This window comes from Monodelphis domestica, chromosome 2, assembly GCF_027887165.1.
Source record: "Monodelphis domestica isolate mMonDom1 chromosome 2, mMonDom1.pri, whole genome shotgun sequence".
NCBI lineage: Eukaryota > Metazoa > Chordata > Mammalia > Didelphimorphia > Didelphidae > Monodelphis > Monodelphis domestica.
In genome coordinates this window covers 234,238,385-234,261,337 of record NC_077228.1, presented here as the reverse complement: position 1 = coordinate 234,261,337, position 22,953 = coordinate 234,238,385, and positions in this window count along the sequence as shown.

The window sequence follows — 22,953 nt, the reverse complement described above, 5'->3', positions numbered from 1 at the left end:
TTAGGCAAGAGGATGGGTCTCTCTCTCTCTCTCTCTCTCTATATATATATATGTATATAGATATAAATATATATGGATATTTGTGAGTTATGTTCACATAGATGATAATGAAATCCATGAGAATCCAAAAGAATATAGAGGGAGAAGAAAAGACCTAGGATAGAAGCTTGTTAGAGAGCATATGGATGATGAGCCAGCAAAGGAGAAAGAGAAAGAATGATCAGACAGGTAAATCATAATCCAGAGAGGGAAAAAAAAAAGAATATCCTCCTGGATACTCTTTTTTTTTCCCCCCTCTCTGGATTATGAGAGATGGTAGTCAACAGTTTCAAACGTAGTAAAGTGAGAAGGATGAGGACTGAGAAAAGATCTTGAATCTGGTAATTAAGAAATGGAAGATAACTTTAGAAAGGGAAGTTTTGGTTGCATGATGAATTTGGAAGCCATATTAACAAAGACTTCAAGAATAAAAGAAGAGAACATAGAGGCAGTGAATGTAGGGAGCTTTTTCTAGGAGTATGGCTGAGAAAGGGAGAGAGAGAGAATGGTAGTATCTAGTGAAGGCTTACCCCACCTTTCCTCATTAAGTACACTTGGGGTAGCATCAAGGACACCAGAAGAGGGATTAACTTTGGCAACAAAAAGGGCTACCACTTTCTTAAGGGGAAAAGAGATAAAAATTTGGGGTCAAGTCAAGGGGTTTTGAGACTTAGAGAAGGGGAGAAGGAACTCATTTGATAAGGCCATTAAATGGCTTCAAAAAGCAAAGTCCTCAACTGAGAGATGTTGTGTGGAGCAAATTATGGGAGGCATGAGGAAGTAAGAGAAAGTTTGGTATTGCTACTTGAGGAAGTGAAATAGGGAATAAATTTGTGGGGAATAAAAGGATTGTTTTGTTGTAGTGAGAGCCCAATCTACATAGTGAGCATGGTTGCATGCTTTTCTGATCTAACTTTTCATTTGGTGGCCTATGAATAGAGGACAGAAGGCATTTTGTGGGAGTAACCCAAAACTTAGGGTTGGCAAAAGAGTAGCAGTGGTAGTTCAAGGGTGTTAGGGATTTGAGAACAGAGGACAGTGTAGAATTGAATTGGCTAACTAGGTGACCCAGTGGATAGAGTGCCAGACCTATAGTCAGGAAGACTCATCTTTCTGAGTTCAAATCTGGCCTCAGACAGCTGTGTGACCCTGGGCAAGTTACTTAATCCTGTTTGACTCAGTTTCCTCATCTGTAAAATAAACTGGAGAAACAAATGGCAAATTGCTCTAGCTTCTTTGTCAAGAAGACATCAAATGGAGTCACAAAGACTCAGACAAGACTGAAATGACTGAACAAAAACCACAGGCTTGAGATTTGAAAAAGAAATAAAGTCAGCAGAGTAACTAATGTGCTGGTGGAACAACTAATGATAGAGACATCCAAGATCTCAAAGAGGGTGAATAAGTTGAGGAAGAGTAAGGCATAGGCAGAGTTGATAAGACATTATGGTTAGACAGAGAATAACAGAATTTCAAATAAAGAAATTATCCCTATTTGTGAGTAATGGTGAGATGTGATATTTGACCTTCTGTATGTGTTTGCAAGGTGGAGTTAAAGAGCAAGTCATGAGACTTAAAGAGACTGAGAAATCACAAGGTTAGGTTTTTGGGAACATCAAGGTGATTACTGAAATCCACTACTATTAGGGGAAGCCAATGAGTGTCACACCTTCTCTAGCCTTACCCTTCTTATATCTACTGTCAAAAGGGATGGATATTGGCTCCTTCTCAAGGAGGAAAGGAGGAACAAGGTAGATGCTGCAGGAGAGGAGATAATGAACTTGCATTCATAAAAATTCAGATTGTTCTTTTACCAGGGGATGTGTAATTGGGTCTTCAAACTAGAATAAAAGCTGAAAATAGCCAATATTATTTAAACATCTGTACAATTGGACTCTGAAAGTCAATGCCAGGACCATATGCCAACATCCACACTTCTACCTGAAAAGGTCCAATGTGACTCACCTTGGTATGTTTTAAGCGGCATAACTGGGATCTAGTGTTGTCTTTATTTTCTTTGTCTTTTTTTAACACTTACCTTAAAGATGGAACAGTAAAGACTAGGCAATGAGGGTAAAGTGACTTGCCCAGGGTCACATAAGGTCACTAGGAAGTATCTAAGGGTAGATGTAAACCCAGGACCTCCCATCTCTAGGCCTAGCTCTCAATCCATTGAGCCACCTAGCTTCCCCTTCATCTTTTGTTTTCAAAGAGGGCCAATGATATCAAGGGGTAATATCTTGTGCAGAAATTGGATTTAAATGAAGCAGAGTTGCACAAAGTCATCAGCTTCACTTTCTCTTCCACAGTCCTTGTAGCAAGCAAAAGTCAGGAGACTGGTGATGGCCTGGGGTACAGTGGATGACCTTGGCATCTTCAATGTCTGACCAAGTTCTAAGGACTCCACAAGGCTTCCTTCAACCTCCTTTAATGGCTTTTAGGACCTAGTATCTAGGCTGCAATTGATCTGATAACCCAGAGGTTGCAGTAAGTGGCATCCCCTGCCTCTTCCTGGAAGCTTGAGAGCTATTTAGACAGGATAACATCAGTTGATGCTCTGCTCTACTCTGCCGGCTATGTTTGATGGGCAAATCTCTTGGTTGAGTGCCTTTCACATTAAAGAGGAGATGAAGTTTTAAGCTTCCTTGTTCTTCTTGGGCAAAAGTTACTCTTATGAGGGAATGGACAAAAGCTAGTAAAAATAAGTTTTGAGAGCTGAGCCCATGGTCTCCCAAAGTACAGGGTCTTTGTGACTAGGTGGAACAGTCAGGCAAATAAGAGATGAGAGACACCTGAGTGCTCGATTCTGTGCTTAGGCATTATTCAGTTGTTCTGCCATAGAATGAGGGTTCCTTTATTTTATAGCTTTAGTGAGTACATACTTTTCTGGCACACAATCATTTTTCAACATAAATGATCTTCTACAGATAATTGGATATGTCACAAATTAACAATCAAATTAATCACTTAATCAACATTCTATGGTCATTCACCATGTTGCTACAACAGAAGGGTTTGTGATGGAGATGAATGATATGGACAGGGTAATCTGGAGGTTAGTTCTGAACTGTAGGATGACCAACTAGGAGAATCATTTTTGTTTTTGATCAACTTTCACAATAAATTACAATTATTTAGGAAATGGGTAATAAAACATTTCATAGCTAGGTAGGGGGTTAGAGGGTAATTTAAGACAGACCAGAATCAGGAATTTCCTCAATTTTCAAGTTACATTTTTCTTGTGTTTCATTAAGGCACCTTGGCAATGTTGCCTGGTTATTGTAAGCTTAACAAACCAGTGAAGTGTGTCAATAACTGCATTTCGAAAGGAGTGATGGATTGAGGCTTGTGTGTTTGACTAACAAGGGGTGTGGGGCCTCTGAGTGTACCTCTGCTAAGAGGGAGGGGTGATGATCTTTGGGTTTTAATTCTATGAATATTTTTAGGGTAATAATCTGGGGGGATTAAAGTGGGGCATATGTGTGTTAACCCCTGTAAATATTTGCTCTTATGTTATTTCTCCTGTACTGGGAAGAGAACAATAATCATAACAATTCCATTAGTAAGGGAAGTTAGAGGGAGAAGTCACACAGAGGGGGTTCAGTGGGTGCCTCATCTTTTCTGAAGGCTGCTCTGTAGGCTTTCATCATCCCCGACTGCAACTCTGTCAGACAGTGGGGGTATGATGGCTTCCCACAAATAAGGTTAGTCATTCCAAAGGAATTTAGAGAACATTAAAGTAAACCTTAAAGCAATATGGAAGGGCAGCTAGGTGGCTTAGTGGATAGAATGCCAGGTCTGGAATCAAGAGGACCTGAAGTCAGATCTGGCCTCAGATACTTCCTAGCTGTGTGATCCTGGGCACCTCATTAACCTAATTTGCCTAGCTCTTACTGCTTTTCTGCCTTAAAACCAATCAGTTCTAAGTCAGAAGGTAAGGATTTTTTTAAAAAAAAATTTTAAAAATATATTTTATTTGATCATTTCCAAGCATTATTCGTTAAAGACATAGATCATTTTCTTTTCCTCCCCCCCACCCCCCATAGCCGACGCATAAGTCCACTGGGCATTAGATGTTTTCTTGATTTGAACCCATTGCTTTGTTGATAGTATTTGCATTAGAGTGTTCATTTAAAGTCTATCCTCTGTCATGTCCCCTCAACCTCTGTATTCAGGCAGTTGCTTTTTCTCGGTGTTTCCACTCCCATAGTTTATCCTTTGCTTATGAATGGTGTTTTTTTCTCCTGGATCCCTGCAAGTTGTTCAGGGACATTACACCGCCACTAATGGAGAAGTCCATTACGTTCGATTATACCACAGTGTATTAGTCTCTGTGTACAATGTTCTCCTGGTTCTGCTCCTTTCGCTCTGCATCACTTCCTGGAGGTTGTTCCAGTAGAAAGTAAGGATTTTTTAAAAGTAATATGGTGCAAATGTTAGCTATTGTAATTGTTGTTGGTTATTATTATTTTTCCATTCTATTAAGGAAGTATTGTTTGTCCATTATTGCCCTTAATCACTTGTAAAAATTATAATTTATGCAAGATTTAATCTACTTGTAACATTGAATTTGGCTTGTAGAAGTGGTTTTAAAAAGTTGAAAATTATAGCCAAATTAAAAAACTATCAGACCAAAGAAAAGATATTACAAGCTGCCAAGAAGAAGCCATTCAGATACCATGGAAACACAGTGAGGATAACATAGGATTTGGCTGCATCCACACTGAAGGACCTAAAGGCATGGAATATGATATTCTGGAAAGCAAGGGAACTAGGTCTACAACCAAGAATCAAATACCCATCAAAACTGACTATATTCTTATAGGGGAAAGTATGGTCATTCAACACAATAGAAGAATTCCAAGCATTTGTAAAGAAAAGACCAGACCTGAACAGAAAATTTGATGTTCAAGCACAGAACTCAAGAGAATCATCAAAAGTTAATTTAAAAAGAGGGGAAAAAGAAAAACAAAACAAAACAACAACAAAAAAAATTTTTAAGAGACCCAATAAGTTAAAATGAAATGTATCCCTATAAGAAAAGAGGTCATTGGTAACTCTTAAAAACTGTTGCTATCATCTGAGCAGCTAGAAGAATTACACTTAGAGGGAACAGTGACAAACTGTATAGGATGAAAGGACAAGACATAAATAAGTATATAGAAATATGCGTGCATAAATACATATACAAGTGTGTGTGTATGTATGTATGTGTATATATATATATATATATATATATATATATATATATATATATACATATACACACACACAACCAGAGGTAAAAAAAAAAAGAGGTTAATACTAAAAGAAATGGGAAAAGAAACAAATGGGGGTAAAAATACTAAAAGAAATGGGAAAAGAAACAAATGGGGGTAAATTTATATGTCACAAAGAAGGTCATGGTGGGAGGGGGGAGAACATCGATACACTGGAAGGGTAAAGAGGTTGGAGATAGGAAATACTCAACTCTTACATGCTTTGAAACTGACCCAAAGAGGGAAGAACCATCCAATCCATAGGGGCAGAGAATAGATTTGCGCCCTATAGGGGAGTAGAAGGGTAAAAAATGGACTGGTGGGAAGGGAAGCAGTACAAGGGAGGGAGAGGGGGGTCAATTTAAAAAGACTACAGGGGAAAATAAGGGGGGGGGAAATAAGAAAGGAGGGGGTAGAAAGGGAAGTAAAATGAGGGTGGGAACTAGGGGGACTGATTAAAAACAAACATTGGTGTAGAAGGAAATAGTGAAAGAAGAAAAGGCAGGACCAGGAGTAGAAATCAAAATGCTGGGAAATACACAGCTAGTAATCATAACTCTGAATGTGAATGGAATGAACTCACCCATTAAACTCAAGCGAATAGCAGAGTGGATTAGAATCCAAAACCCTACCATATGCTGTCTGCAAGAAACACACATGAGGAAGGTAAATACACATAGGGTGAAAGTAAGAGGGTGGAGCCAAATAGGGTGGGCATCAACTGATAAAAAGAAGGCAGGAGTCACAATCATGATATTTGACAAAGGCAAAGTAAAAATAAATCTAGTTAAAAGAGATAGGGTAGGTAATTACATTCTGATAAAAAGCAGTATAGAAAACAAGGAAATATCTGTACTCAATATATATGCAACAAATGACATAGCATCCAAATTTCTAAAGGAGAAACTAGAGGAGCTCAAAGTGAAATAGATAGAAAAACTATACTAGTGGGAGATCTGAACCTTCCTCTATCTGAACTAGATAAATCAAACCAAAAAATAAATAAGAAAGAGGTGAGAGAAGCAAATGAAATCTTAGAAAAATTAGAGTTAGTAGACATGTGGAAAAAAATAAATAGGGACAAAAAGGAATACACCTTCTTTTTAGCAGCACATGGTACATTCACAAAAATTGACCATGTATTAGGGCACAAAAACATTGCAAACAAGTACAAAAGGGCAGAAATAATAAATGCAACCTTCTCAGACCACAATGCAATGAAAATAATAATTAGTAAGGGTACATGGAGAGATAAATCAAAAATTAATTGGAAATTAAACAGTATGATTCTCCAAAACTGGCCCGTTAAAGAACAAATCATAGAAACAATAACTTCATTGAAGAAAATGACAATGGGGAGGCATACTTTCAAAACCTATGGGATGCAGCCAAAGCAGTATTCAGGGGGAAATTTATATCCTTGAGTTCATATATAAACAAATTAAGAAGGGCAGAGGCCAATAAATTGGGCATGAAGATTAAAAAACTAGAAAGTGAACAAATTAAAAATCCTCAGATGAAGACTAAATTAGAGATCCTAAAAATCAAAGGAGAAATCAATAAAATTGAAAAGTCAAAGAACTATTGATTTAATAAATAAGACTAGAAACTGGTACTTTGAAAAAACAAATAAAATAGACAAAGTACTAGTCAGTTTAATTAAAAAAAGGAAAGAAAAAACCAAATTGACAGTATCCAAGATGAAAAGGGAGACTTCACCTCTAATGAAGAGGAAATTAAGGCAATCATTAAAAACGACTATACCCAATTATATGGCAAAAAATATGGCAATCTAGGTGATATGGATGAATACTTACAAAAATATAAATTGCCTAGACTAAAAGAAGAAGAAATAAATTGCCTAAACAATCCCATATCAGAAAAAGAAATTGAATAAACCATCAAAGAACTCCCTAAGAAAAAATCCCCAGGTCCAGATGGATTCACAAATGAATTTTATCAAACATTCAAAGAACAACTAATCCCAATATTAAACAAACTATTTGACAGAATAAGCCAAGAAGGGGTTCTACCAAATTCTTTTTACGACACAAACATGGTACTGATCCCAAAGCCAGGCAGGTTAAAAACAGAGAAAGAAAACTATAGGCCAATCTTCCTAATGAATATAAATGCAAAAATCTTAAGTAGGATACTAGCAAAAAGACTACAGCAAGTCATCACAAGGGTTATCCACTATGATCAGGTAGGATTCATACTAGGAATGCAAGTATGGTTCAATATTAGGAAAACCATCCACATAATTGACCATATTAACAAGCAAACTGACAAAAATCACATGATTATCTCAATAGATGCAGAAAAGCCTTTGATAAAATACAACACCCATTCCTATTGAAAACACTAGAAAGTATAGGAATAGAAGGGCCTTTCCTAAAAATAATAAACAGTATATATCTAAAGTCATCAGCAAACATCATCTGCAATGCGGATAAACTAGATGCATTCCCAATAAGATCAGGAGTGAAACAAGGATGCCCATTATCTCCTTTATTATTTAATATTGTACTAGAAACACTAGCAGTAGCAATTAGAGAAGAAAAAGAAATTGAAGATATTAAAATTGGCAATGAGGAGACCAAGCTGTCACTCTTTGCGGATGATATGATGATTTACTTAAAGAATCCTAGAGAATCAACCAAAAAGCTAGTTGAAATAATCAACAACTTTAGCCAAGTTGCAGGATACAAAATAAATCCACATAAGTCATCAGCATTTCTATATATCTCCATCCCAGTTCAGCAGCAAGAATTAGAAAGAGAAATTCCATTTAAAGTCACCCGAGACAATATAAAATACTTAGGAATCTATCTGCGGAGACAAACACAGGAACTATATGAACACAACTACAAAACACTCTCCACACAACTAAAACTAGATCTAAACAATTGGAAAAACATTGATGGCTTATGGGTGGGACAAGCTAACATAATAAAAATGACCATCCTTCCTAAACTTATCTATCTATTTAGTGCCATACCCATTGAACTTCCAAAAAACTTTTTTACTGAATTAGAGAAAACCATAACAAAGTTCATTTGGAAGAACAAAGGATCAAGGATATCCAGGGAAATAATGAAAAAAAAATACAAAGGAAGGTGGCCCTGCAGTCCCAGACCTCAAACTATATTACAAAGCAGTGGTCATCAAAACAATGTGGTAGTGGCTAAGGGACAGAAAGGAGGATCAGTGGAATAGACTTTGGGTAAATGACCTCAGCAAGACAGTCTATGACAAACCCAAAGACCCCAGCTTTTGGGACAAAAATCCACTATTTGATAAAAACTGCTGAGAAAATTGGAAGACAGTGTGGGAGAGATTAGGTTTGGATCAACACCTCACACCCTACACCAAGATAAACTCAGAATGGGTGAATGACTTGAATATAAAGAAGGAAACTATAAGTAAATTAGGTGTACACAGAATAGTATATATATCAGAATAGTATATATATTTGGGAAGGGAAAGATTTTAAAGCCAAGCAAGACATAGAAAGAGTCACAAAATGTAAAATAAATAATTTTGACTACATCAAATTAAAAAGGTTTTGTACAAACAAAACCAATGTAACTAAAATTAGAAGGGAAGCAACAAACTGGGAAGCAATCTTCATAACAAAAACCTCTTACAAAGGTCTAATTACTCAAATTTATAAAGAGCTAAACCAGTTGTACAAAAAATCAAGCCATTCTCCAATTGAAAAATGGGCTAGGGACATGAACAGGCAGTTTTCAGCCAAAGAAATCAAAACTATCCATAAGCACATGAAAAAGTGTTCTAAATCTCTTATAATCAGAGGGATGCAAATCAAAACAACTCTGAGGTATCACCTCACACATAGCAGATTGGCCAACATGACAACAAAGGAAAGTAATGAATGCTGGAGGCGATGTCACAAAGTGGGTACACTAATTCATTGCTGGTGGAGTTGTGAATTGATCCAACCATTCTGGAGGGCAATTTGGAACTATGCCCAAAGGGTGCTAAAAGACTGTCTGCCCTTTGATCCAGCCATAGCACTGCTAGGTTTGTACCCCAAAGAGATAATAAGGAAAAAGACTTGTACCAGAATATTCATAGTTGAGCTCTTTGTGGTGGCCAAAAATTGGAAAATGAGGGGATTCCCTTCAATTGGGGAATGGCTGAACAAATTGTGGTATATGTTGGTGATGGAATACTATTGTGCTAAAAGGAATAATAAAGTAGAGGAATTCCATGGAGACTGGAACGACCTCCAGGAAGTGATGTAGAGTGAAAGGAGCAGAGCCAGGAGAACATTGTACACAGAGATGGATACACTGTGGTACAATCGAATGTAATGGACTTCTCCACTAATGGCAATGCAATGTCCCTGAATAATCTGCAGGGATCTAGGAGAAAAAACACTATCCTTAAGCAGAGAACAAACTGTGGGAGTAAAAACACCAAGGAAAGGCAACTGCTTGACTACAGGGGTTGAGGGGATATGATTGAGGAGAGATGCTAAATGAGCACCCTAATGCAGATACCAACAACAAGGAAATAGGTTCAGAACAAGGACACATGTGATACCCAGTGGAATAGCAAGTCAGATAGGGGAGGGGTGGGGAGAGGGAGGGAGGAAAAGAAAATGATCTCTGTTTCCAATGAATAATGAATGAAAATGACCAAATAAAATAATGTTTAAAAACAAAAATAAAATAAAATAAAATAAAAAGTTGAAAAAAAAAACCTCATCTTTATTATGAAGGCTGAAGGAATCTTCTGGAAAGGGCAGTAGCCTTGAACTCTGTACAATCTTCCCTACCCCCTCTCCCACTCCATTTATAGTTTTATAGCACTATATAATTTTAAAAATTAAATTGTTTGTTTTTTAATTTGTTGCATTTTGACTTCTGAGTTGTCATCCTCCTTCATCACCCCACACTAACAACATTATATATGCATATATGTATAATAAATGTATATTACATAATATACACACATATATAATAACATAATATATACCAAGGGGGACTTAGAAAAAGGAACAGCTGTTTGGGGACCGAGTTCTGTGTGGCACTTCCTCTTTCTTCCACTAAATTGAGCAGCTTTAATGGAGTCAGTCAGACTAGAGAGTAAGTCTATTCCCCACAGTTTCCTTCTAAATTGATGGATAGAAACTCCCTTCCTACTACATGGACTCTGAATCAATTCCTGTTGTAACTCAAAGCATCTAATTTCTTTGGATATAAGGTTATAGAAGGAATGAGGAAATGAAAGGAAGGGAAAGGAAAGAAAGGACAGAGGGAAAAAGGAAGGTCCCTACTATTTTTTTCCTACCACAACTTTTGAGGCTTTGACCACAGAAATCTCTCCAGGGCATATGCTCTGAGTTCCCCTAAGGGAAAAAAATAGAGTCTGTATTCCAAATGTTGGTTTCAGTTGGGCATCGAGATCTTCATTAAGTTCAAGCAGAAAGGATTTGGAGATGAGAACTTTCTTCCACCCAGCTTCCCACAGAGTCCCAGATAAGAAGAGCAAATCTTTCTGGCTCCAACTGCTCTTGAATCTTCATGGAACTCTCCCATCCCCCACAGGTCCCGAAGGTTCCATTTGCCCTTCTTTTGAGGTATCCCTTCAAATTTCAGATTTTTTCTTTGCTCTTGATCATCCCCTTATTCACAATATATATATTTGATCAAATACTCAAAGTTATGCAGCATTTTATAATCTGGGGGGCATAATTCCAAATTGTTCTCCAAAACATTAGTTCCACAATTCTACCAACAATGTTTTAGTTCCCCAATTTTTCCACATCCCCTCCAATATTTGTTGTTCTCTCCTTCTGTATTATATAGTTTATAACATACTAAACCAGAGAAGTTGAGGACTCCCCTGACCAAGGAAAAGAGAAAGACATATAACTATATGCCATAGTTTGGCTGGCTAACTTTCGCTCATTAAATATCTAGTCCACATCTTTACTTCATTCCCACTTCCGTTTTTTTAGGTTAGAAAACTGAAGTCCAGAGAAGTGATTTGCTCACAAGTGAGTTCATGGCAAAGCTGGGGTTAGAAGCTAGGATTCCTGTCCAGCATGCTGGCTTTTAAATCTTCATGCATAAGTGGGTGGCAAAGAAGGAAAGCAGGAGAAAAGAGAAATCTGGGAAAGGGGGTCCCTCTCTATATTGCCCCTTCCTCTTGCTGCTCAAGGAATAATATAGACAATGTAGGTCTAGGGTCTCCTCTGTGTTTTTCTTACCCAAATTCACTTTTAAATGTAAACATTTCCGTAATTTGTTTTCAGCTGCTTTATTTAGTTACAGGTTTTTTTTTTTTTACAAATTAGTGTCCATTGTGTGAATGGAACTGAACCCACAGACTGAGTGATTCTAACAAGTTTGCAGCAGGTAATTAGCAACTGACAGCTGGGCTTCACTCTGAGCCTCCAGATTTCCTGGCTTACCAGAAGGAAAGCACAGCCAGTAGCTTCGAAACCAATAACACATTTTCTTTTCTCCCTGAAAATGTCTTTTACTACAGGGAAAGCCAGGTCAGTGGTTGGGCTTCCTTCCAGCGTGTGAGGGGGCAAAGAATACTTGGCATTCAAAGCCTTTCTCAACCTGGTCCCAACCTCCCTTTTCAAGTTTTTTACTCATTACTCATCTTCATGTATTCATGAAGTCAGACCCAATTAGCTTTGCTATTCCTTTCTCACACACTGACACTCCATCCCCTATTCCCATACTCTTATATTACACTGACTGTTCCCAATTCTCCACCTCCTCACTGCCCTCCTTAAAATCCTCAGTTTCTTTCAAAGTTTCTTCCAAAGTTTGGCATAAGTGCTGCATTATATTGTTATATTCCATCATTTTCCAGTCATGAACAACTCTTACTGACCCCATCTGGAGTTTTCTTGGCAGAGATCCTGAAGTGGTTTGCCATTTTTTTCTCCAGCTCAATTTACAAATGAGGAAACTGAGACAAACAGGGTTAAGTGTCTTGCCAGGGACAAGCATCCAGTAAGAATATGAGGTCAGATTGGACTTAGAAGACATCTTCCTGGCCAGCACTCTATTCTCTGTGCCACCTAGTTACCACCTTAAACATCAATCTTATTTCTAATACTTTTCTAGCTTTTAACATTCCCCACTCCTATCCCAAATTATCTTGCATTTATTTGGGGAAGGGGAAGGAAAAAAAAGCATTTATTAAGCACCTGCTACGTGTCAGTACTGTACTAAACACTTTTCAAATGTCTCATTTGATCCTCATAACAACCTGGGAGGTAAGGTGCTATTATTATCCTCATTTTATATACCGAAGAAGATAGAGATTAAATGGCTTGCCCAGAGTCACATACTTAATAAATGTCTGACGATGGACACAAGTCTTCCTGATTCCAGGAACTGCACTATATCTACTGCACCACCTAGTTGCCCCTATGTTGTCTTCCACCAATGGAATGGAAGCTCTCTTAGGGCAAGAACTTTCATTTTTGTCCTTGTATCCATGGTACTGAGCACTTAATAGGCACTTAACAGATACTGGTCGATTGATTGGTTGATTGATTTTCAACTTTACCATCCAACTCATCGAGAAACCTCAGAGCTGCAGCATTAAGCCAGACCCAGCAAGCGATTGAAGTTGGCTGCCTGTGAAATTCCATTTCAGAGGGTCACTGATCAATATAGCTTTTGCAATGTCAGAATTTCCAGGCAAAGATTGGAATCCATGCTGGTCTCTGGCTGGGTACACTTATGTCTCTCCAAGCAGGGATTTCATTGCAAGTCATAGATTCTTGTGCATTTAATACCCTGGAAATGTCAGACAGAGCACAAGCTTAGTACATCCACCCACTATGGATTTATCATAGAAGTAAAGGCAGTGCAAGACATTTATGCTTCCTGGATAAGTTTGAAAATTATACCCACTGTGTGTTATTATCCAGCTGAGGCTTTGAGATTTCACTTTAACATATAAAATTGGGATGATTGCAAGGTAAAAAATGTAGTGGAAAGTAGAATTTTTTTTGGCATTTAAAATGTTTGCATTTACAGAAAGAAAATTAATATTAAAAAGTACATTATTGTATTTCCCTTCCCCTACCCAATATCATATCTCAGGAGACTACCCACATTATCTACTCCCATCTTAGCTCTGTGATGAAAATTGGAATTTTAGGAAGTTTCATTCCAAATTAATTTGATTCACTGCTAACACTTGCCTAAAGTAGCTAGGAAGAGATTGGAAGAAGAGAATTCCATTTCCAATTTCTGTTGAAATAATACTAATTTGTTATATGACCTTAGAATGTTTTTGAACTTTTTCTGTTTCCTCAGTTGTTAAATGGTGATAAAGAACTTTCCCTTCTTAGAATCTTAGTATGTAAAACTGGCAGAGACATAAGAGGTCATTCTCAACTCATTCTAGCTTCCCAACCACTTTGCATTTGTATTTATTTATCTGGGTATGTGATATTCCCCACAGTAGAATATATTTCCTTTGAGCCTAATCAGTTTTTTCCTTTTATTATTATTATTATTATTATTATTTTTAAAACCTTTACCTTCCATCTTGGAATCAATACTATGTATTGGTTCTAAGGCAGAAGAGTGATAAGTGCTAGGCAATGGGGGTTAAGTGACTTGCCCAGGGTCACACAGTTGGGAAATGTCTGAGGTTGGATTTGAACCTAGGACCTCCCATCTCTAGGCCTGGCTCTTAATCCACTGAGCTACCCAGCTGCCCCCATTGTTTTCTTTTTTTAAATTAATTTTTAATAAACAAAAATATATTCTATCTCTTTCTTACCTTCTCTATCTTTCTCCCTGTACCACTGAAGCAGAAAGAAAAACAGAACCCTTGTAAAAAATGTGCTAGCAAAGCAAACACCTGTATTGGCATGTCCCAAAACATGTCTCATTCTACTCCTGGAGTCTATCACCTCTGGTCAGGTGGTAGATAGGCTTCGTTATTAGTTCTCTGGAATCATGGCTGATCCGTGTGTTGAATGGCATTCTTGAGGCTTTCCAGTTGTTTGCCTTTACTCGTTGTGATGGTAGTAGGTAATGAAGTAGATAAAGTGCCAGGTCTGAAATCAGGATGATCTGATTTCAAATCCAGTCTCAGACACCAGGTGTCTGTCCCTGGGCAAGTTCTTTAACATTGTTTGCCTTGGTTAACTCATCTGTAAATTGAGCTGGAGGAAGAAATGGCAACCCACTCTAGAATTTTTGCTGAGAAAACTCCAAATGGGGTCACAAAGAATCAGCCATGACTGGAAACAACTGTAAGTTGTTGAATAATTTGTCTCCTGGTTCTACTCACTTCATTCTATATCAACCCATACAAGTCTAGGTTCCCATGATTTTTGACCTTGAAGAGGTCACAGAGAATGCCAGTACCAAGCAGACAGACTGAAAAAGGAAGAACTCTGTCCTCATAGAATCTATGTTGGCTTTCATAAAACCTTCCGAATTGCCAGTGTGTGTGTGTGTCACAGGGAGAAGCAAAAGACAGGAAAGATAGAGGGTCTTGGATAAGATATTAAGTGCTGATAAGGCACAAGGTGAGAAGAGGGCAGATCTGAGAAAGTGTCTAGAGTTTGGTAAGAAGTTGGAGCAAGCAGACTTTGGCATCAATAAGATTGTCCCCCCTCTCCCCCCATAAACACAATGTAGTTCACAGAATTTGATTTCTCTTCTCTATCTCTAGAGTGGGAAAATTACTCCCTTTCTCTTACTCCCTTACTCTTTGTATGATTTTCCTACTATTTGTTACTTCTCTTCCAACAGGAAGAAAGGTGGGGGGGGGGGGGAGAAAACAATTTGTTCCCTAAGGGAACAGATGGAATAGGAATTTGGAAGCTTTATTCCTTTAATTATTTGCTCTAATTTCTATGTGATTTGAAGTTATCTTTAAAACATTAGATGGTCAATGAATACAAGTTTCTCTGACTATGAATATACAGAGTGAGATTAAGAGGGGGAAACATCCAAAAGGGAGAACTTTTTTCTTCTCCAAAGATTAAATATATGTGGACCTAATAAGTGAGTCTGTTTATTATTTGTAATAATTTTCCAAAGTTCTCACATGTTCAGATAACATCTAGATCTTTTTTTTTTTGGATTGGAGAGATTTATAAGGAAAAGAACCATAAATCCACGTAGTTTTAGGAAGTCAGTATAATTTTTGTTTGAGGGTACCTTGGTACTAAAGCAGCTTCTGTTGCTATGGCTACTGGTAGCCTAGTCAACAGTTAAAAGTCTCTTGTACTCCCGTCCCTATAGAGCCCCTGTTTTTTGAAGGCTCCATTCCACCCAAGACACCCCCTCTCCATCTTAGATATAAACACTCCATAGAAGATCTTCTAGGAATACCGCGAACCTTTTTCCGAGTCTTTTAATACTTCCAGAATATCAGTTGGTACTGGACTATTGGACATTGGACTATTCATTTTTAATTTTCCATTTTTGCTACATAAACCCACTTTTTATTTTTCGGGCTTCCTTGGCAATGTATTTTGTACCATTTTCCATGGAATTGTCATTGTTGGTAACAGCCTGCATCCTACTTGTACCTCCCATGTTCCTTTCCATTGCTTTTTGAGTTACCTGCAATTTGGAGTCCTCTGAGATTGTGGTGCATTGTGATTTGTAGCCATAGAACATCATAGGGAGGATATTGATGTTAAAGAGATGGCTTTTGTGACAGGGAACAGCTTGGAATCACTGAAAATTCTGAACAGTCTCCCAAATGCAAGCCAGCCCTTTCTCCTTCTTTTAAAATTCTGAGACCAGCTCACTAGACCCTTTTCTTTTTGCCTCTTTCTCTAACATATAAATTAGAATATGTATATATATATACACATATATGTATTTGGATATGTATATTACACACACACACACACACACACACACACACATATATACTATATATACTGTATAATATACAGATGGACTTTCCCATTTCATAATTTAGCGGGCTTTTCATTCAACTAAATGTTGAGAATCTGATAAATATACATTCTGTTATTTTTATTGTTTACATTTTTAAAATAAATTGTTTTCTTGATCCTTTTTTTTTTGTCACCATGGCTTCTCAAAGTCCTACTCTATATCCAACCAATAAATTTTTTCCTTGCAATGAAAGACATATCCCTGGGCAAAACAAATCAACAATGTGACAACATTGAAAAACAAAAACTTCATTTTGTCCTTCTAGTACATTATCTCTGCTTCATCAAGAGTACATTGAAGGGGCAACTAGGTGGCTCAGTGGATTGAGAGACAGGCCCAGAGATAGGAGGTCCTGGGTTTAAATCAGACCTCAAACACTTCCCAGCTGTGTGACCCTGGGCAAGTCACTTAATCCCCACTGCCTAACCCTTACCTCTCTTTTGCCTTGGAACCAAAACACAGCATTGATTCTAAGATGGAAGGTAAGGGTTTTTAAAAAAAGAGTACATTGAAGGCATAAAATAGTATACCTGTCAGATCTATGGGAAAGTAAGGAATTTAAGACTAAGCAAGAGATAGAGAACATTACAAAATGTAAAATGAATGATTTTGATTACATTAAATTAAAAAGGTTTTGTACAAACAAAACCAATGCAAACAAAATTAGAAGGAAAGCAACAAATTGGGGAAAAATTTTATAACAAAACTCTGACAAAGGTTTTTATTTTCCCAAATATATAAGGAATTAAGTCAAATTTACAAAAAATCAAACCATTCCCCAAATGAAAAATGGTCAAGGGTTATGAATAGACAGTTTTCAGATGAAGAAACCAAAACTATTAATAATCACATGAAAAAGTATTCTAAATCCGTCCTGTTCAGAGAAACAGAAATCAAAACAACTCTGAGGTACCACCTCACACCTAGCAGATTAGCTAACATGGCAGCAAAGGAAAATAATAAATGTTGGAGGGAATGTGGTAAAATTGGCATGCTAATGCATTGCTGGTGGAGTTGTGTGAATTGATTCAACCATTTCGATGCAATCATTTGGAAAGGTAATTTGGAATTATGCCCAAAGAGCGTTAAAAGACTACGTGTCCTTTGATCTAGCCATACCATTTATGGGCTTGTACCTCAAAGAGAAAATAAGGAAAAATATTTGTACAAAAATATTTATAACCATGCTCTTTGTGGTGGCAAAAAATTGAAAAATGAGGGGGTATTCCTCAATTGGGGAATGGCTGAACAAATTGTGGTATCTGATGGTGATGGAATACTACTGTGCTGAAAGGAATGATAAAATGGAGGATTTCTATGTGAACTGGAATGACCTCTGGGAATTGATGTAGAGTGAAAGGAGCAGAACCAGGAGAACGTTGTACAAAGAAATTGTAATAGATTTTGCTACTAATAGCAATGTAATGATCCAGGACAATCCTGAGGGACTTGTGAGAAAGAAAGAGAAAAAACTGTGAGAGCAGAAACATAGAAGAAAAGCATATGATCGATCACATGGTTCAATGGCGATATGATTGGGGTTTTGTCTTTAAAAGATCATTCTCCTGCAAATATGAATAATATGGAAATAGGTTTTGAATAATGATACATGTATATCCCATGTATATCCCAATGTATAACCCAGTGGAATTGCTTGTCAACTCTGGGAGGGGGGAGAGAAGAGGAGTAAGAAAGATCATGAATCATATAACCATGGAAAAATCTTTTAAATAAATAAATTAATAATAATTAAAAAAAAGAATATATTGAAGAGGGCAGCTAGTGGCTTAGTGGATTGAAAACCAGGTCTAGTGATGGGAGGTCCTGGGTTCAAATATGGCCTCAGACACTTCTTAGTTGTATGACCTTGGTTTAACCTCCATTGCTTAGCCCTTATATATCATCTTTCTTGGAACAGATATACAATATTAATTCTAAGATGGAAAGTAAGGATTAAAAAAAAGGAATTCATTGAAATCATAATTAGTCACTGGACTGATGAGAGTCCTAACATCTCTTAAGATTATTTTTCTTTTACAATAAAATGACAATTTAAGCTAAATTATTTTACTTATTCAGTGCCATACTGACTCATCAAATAATTGTTTTATTGAGCTAGAAAAAATTATAATAAAATTCATCTGGAAAAATAAAGAGTCAAAAATATCAAGGGAATTAATGAAAAAATTTTGAGGTAAGACATTTCCATTAGTACTAGATTTCAAATTATATTATGAAGCAGTAATTGTGAAAGCAATCTAAGCTAAGAAATGGAGTGTTGGATCAGTGGAATTGATTAGTTATACAATATACAGCAGTAAATGGCCACACTAATGTTTGAGAAACCCAAAGACCCAAACTTTGGGGGGCAAGAACTCACTGCTTGACAAAAGTTTTTAGGAAAACTGGAAAGCAATCTGGAAAAAACTAGGCATAGACCAACATTTACACCATATAACACAATAAGGTCAAAATAGGTTTGTGATTTTGATATAAAGAATGACATCATAAGCAAATTAGGAAAACATGAAAAAATTTATCAGCTAGATTTATGGATAAAAGAAAAATTTACAACCAAACAAAAGAGAGACTGAGAAAGAGGTTCTCATGAGAAGCAAAATGGATAATTTGATTACATGAAATTAAAGGATATTTGTACAAACAAAACCAGCACAGTCAAAATTTGAGGGAAAATAGGAAACTGGGGAGGAATTTTTTTAACAGCAAGTTTCTCTGATAAAAGCTTTATTTCTCAAATATAAAAGGAATTGAGCCAAGTTTATAAAAATAAGAGCTATTCTCCAACTGATGAACAGTTTTCAGAAGAAGAATTCAACGCTATGAAAAAATGCTCTAAATCAGGAATGCTTAGAAATATGCAAAATAAAACAACCCTGATGTACCATCATGACAGAAAAGGAAAATGATAAAAGCTGGAGGGGATGTGGAAATATAGGTGCACTAATTTTCTGTTGGTGGAGTTGTGAACTGATCCAACCATTTTGGAAAATAATTTAGAACCAAAGGGCTAAAAAAGTGTGGATACTGTTTTTGATTCAGCAATACCACTACTAGGTCTGTATCTCAAGGAGATAAAAAAAGAGAAAGGACCTATTGGTACAAAGATATTTGTAGCAGCTCTTTTGTGGTGGCAAAGAATTAACATTGGAGGGGATGCCTATCCATTGGGAAATAGCTGAATGAGTAGTGGTATATGATTGTGATGGAATACTATTGTGGTTTGAGAAATGAGCAAGGGGTTGGTTTCAGAAAAATCTGGAAAATTTTATATGAACTGATGCAAAGTGGAGTGAGTAGAACTAGAAGAACATTGTATACAGTAACAGCAATATTGTAAGGATGATCAATTGTATAAGACTTTGCAATGATCCAAGATGATTTCAGAGGATTATGGAAAGTTAATCTGAACCCCTTTTTGACAACTTTTGATTTTAAAGCAAAAAAAGTCTTATTTCTGAATCTCTGAACTGCATCTCTCTGAGGTCATGGGTGGATTCTTCCCTCTACTGGTCTATTATGGTAGGAGACATTGTACCGGTGCTATGTGGCCATTCTAAATGCAGTGTGGTTACTCCTAGCATCCAAAAGACAAGATCCAAGTCTAGTAATCAAAGAGACTTGGGAAAGAGACCTCACAAGGAGCATAAATTGGTGGAGAGGAGAGGAAGTGGCTCTTTTCCTTTGGAATCATGTAGTGAGAGGAGTGCAATCTGGCTCTGGGCTGGTGCAGGTGACTCAAAGAGGAGGTAGCTAAGAGAGCAGCCAGTCATATGTGTATTATGTTTTTCTTTCTGTGGTCCTTTAAAAAATTATTTAAATAAAAAATTATAAAATTAAAATATGGTCTTCAGAGAATTTTAATCACAATAGGATTCATGATGAAAAATGCTATCCATCTCCAGAGAGAGGACTGATGAAATCTGATATATTTTCCCCACTTTATTTTTCTTGGCTTTTTTTTTGCAATATGTATAATGTTAAAATATGTTTTTCATGACTCCATACATGTAAAAGGTACTATATTGCTTGCCTTTCCAATGGGGAGGGAGAGAAATTGGAACTCAAATTTTAAAAAAAGAATGTTAAAAATAAATAAACAGATAACTAAAAAAAGATTGTTTTGCTCTAAATTATTGTGGACACACTGTATTTATTATTTATCCATGTTGTTTTTGTGGTGTAGATTTTGAGATCAGCCCCCTTTTGAATAGCTATGGGGCTTTTTGAGGAAATCCTATAGTGTTTTGTGATTTGATATCATCATCATAATGTCATCCCTGTCAAAGGACATTTGGATATTTTTAGCATCTCCAGGAAATTCTATCTGGATTCCTCTATTTGAACTTTGCCCTGAATGTGTTCAACATGGGTATATATCTTTGTCAAGTAAGTCTCCCTATTTTATTTCTCATCTAATATTGATGATCAGAATAAGCCCTCCACACACATATCTGCCCCCTTTACCTAAGGAACTAGAATGCAGCTTGGATAGAAGTAGATAGTACATGTTAGAAATCATCAGTGTATTCTGATCCTTATAGTAAACACATTTGAACAATTAAGTGCTTTGATTGCTTTGATTGTCCTGCAAAAAGTCAGTTTCCCTTTCCTCTCCTCTGCAAGAAAGGGGAAGAATGGGACTCATAAGAGATGAGAGTGAGGGAGTCCCTCCTTAAAGGCTGGAAACTCATCAAATAATGGCTTACATTATTGGGACAAAGCACCAGAGAACCTATTGCCACATTATAGCTGAAAGAGGGGCTGAGAAAGCCTCCTTAATGCTAAGACATCACTAGTCACTCAATAACTTTCACCAAATATCTCTGATTTGTGTTGAGTCCAGTACTTTCTTTTAACCTCACCAAAGACACTGCTTCATATCTTAGAGAAAATGACTTCCTTTTGAGAAGACTTGACCAATCCAGAAAGCAATCAGACTCTTTAAAAGAAACAAGTAATGTGAAGTAGAAGTGGAGAAGGGAGAGAGTTTCACCATTGCAGTACATGCCAAACGTGTTGGATTCTTGTTCTGGCCATCTCTCTCTTGGAAGCTCAAGGTCATGGCACTATTTTAATGATACTCCTGCCTTAGAGCAAGTTGAAAGAGCCTCAGTCTTTCCCCTCCCCATTTCAAGGGATAGAATCAAGAGCAGTGACTAAGAGAATGGTAACATCCATGAGTGTCTGGGTAGGGGGGCATTGGGAAAATGACTCTACCCACATAAAGGTAGTAACCAGAGAAAGAGAACAGATAGTTTTATTCTTTATCCCCAAATTCCACTATTATAAAGATGATTACTGAACAGTTATCTTCATAATTACATCTCTCAATGAATCTTGTATGAGTGTATCATATGAATGAAAGATGCTTTATTACAGGAAAGCCTTTAATATTCTTTTTCTGTAATCAATTGTATTGAAACTCTGGACTTATTCTTCAGTCCCGTCCCTCTTCCCTCATACACTCACATACTAGTAGATCCAGTTCCTAGAGCAAAGTTGGCTATATACTCCTTTTTGGTACCACCCTGAGAGTCTGATGTGTCTTTCTTTAATATAACTAGCTTGAGCTCTCATTCCAGGAATTTCTCCCCTGTACCAATCATAAATGATTAGCAGCTCAGAATCATTGAACCAACTAACATTAATTAGCGTTTACAAAGGGATTTTTACTTCAAAGATATAGCCAGCACAAAAGTATAAACATTTTTGCCCAACTTTAGGGGCGATTCTTTCTCCTAGAGCATCTTAGTCTCTTGAGATAGTGGGCTCAGATTTAATACAATTTCTACAAAGCATTTATCTATGAAGTTAATTTCTGAATGTTATTTGGCCAACAGATAAGTTGATATCCCTTCCTACCAGTGGACTGGGTCAAGAAGGTCACTTTTCAGGGTCTTGGTTTCTCCTTTATGAATGTTTCACTTCTAGCAAATCTGAGAGTGGGTTTTAGTTTTCAGATTTTTTGGTGCTCATATTCCAGACTTTCAAAGCTCACAAGGTCCTAGCTATCTCTGATACTTCATTGCCTTAAAACAGGAAAGGACAAACAAAAAGAGGCAAAGAACAAGAACCATATGTTGACCTTAGGTAAGAGGAATGAGGCTTCTCTTCATGTAGAGGCTTACATCATGCCTCACTTGAACATGGACAAGCATAAAAGAGAAAATGCATTTTAATGGGTTCTCAGCTATGACTCAGCAGATCATCAAATGGCTTTTCTTTTTCAAGTAGTAAGGGGATCAGAAATGGTCCAAAGAGCCTCACATCTTCTGAATCAGGCAGCAGGAACCTTCCATTACACACCTTTGTGCCTTCCTGGAAGCACAGCCTCTTCTCCAAGGGCTGCCAAGAGAAAGAGTATCCTCATTCATACTCATATGAACAAATCTTCATTAGATAATAAATATTATTGCAGTAGAATTAACAACCAATCATGGGTCTGTGATGATCTAGATTTGTTGTAGAAAAGCATTTGCAAAATCCTGACTCTATTCCTCAAGTATACTCGCAAGATACACATAGCCTATTAAAAAAAAATATACCTATCCACATACAAAGTCATTATATTAATTAATTTATTTATTTGCTTCCTTGCTTATTTGTTTATTCATTCATCCACTCATTTATTTATTTACTTTACTAATTTGTTTTTGTTTATTTATTTATCAGAATGCCCAAAGAAAAGC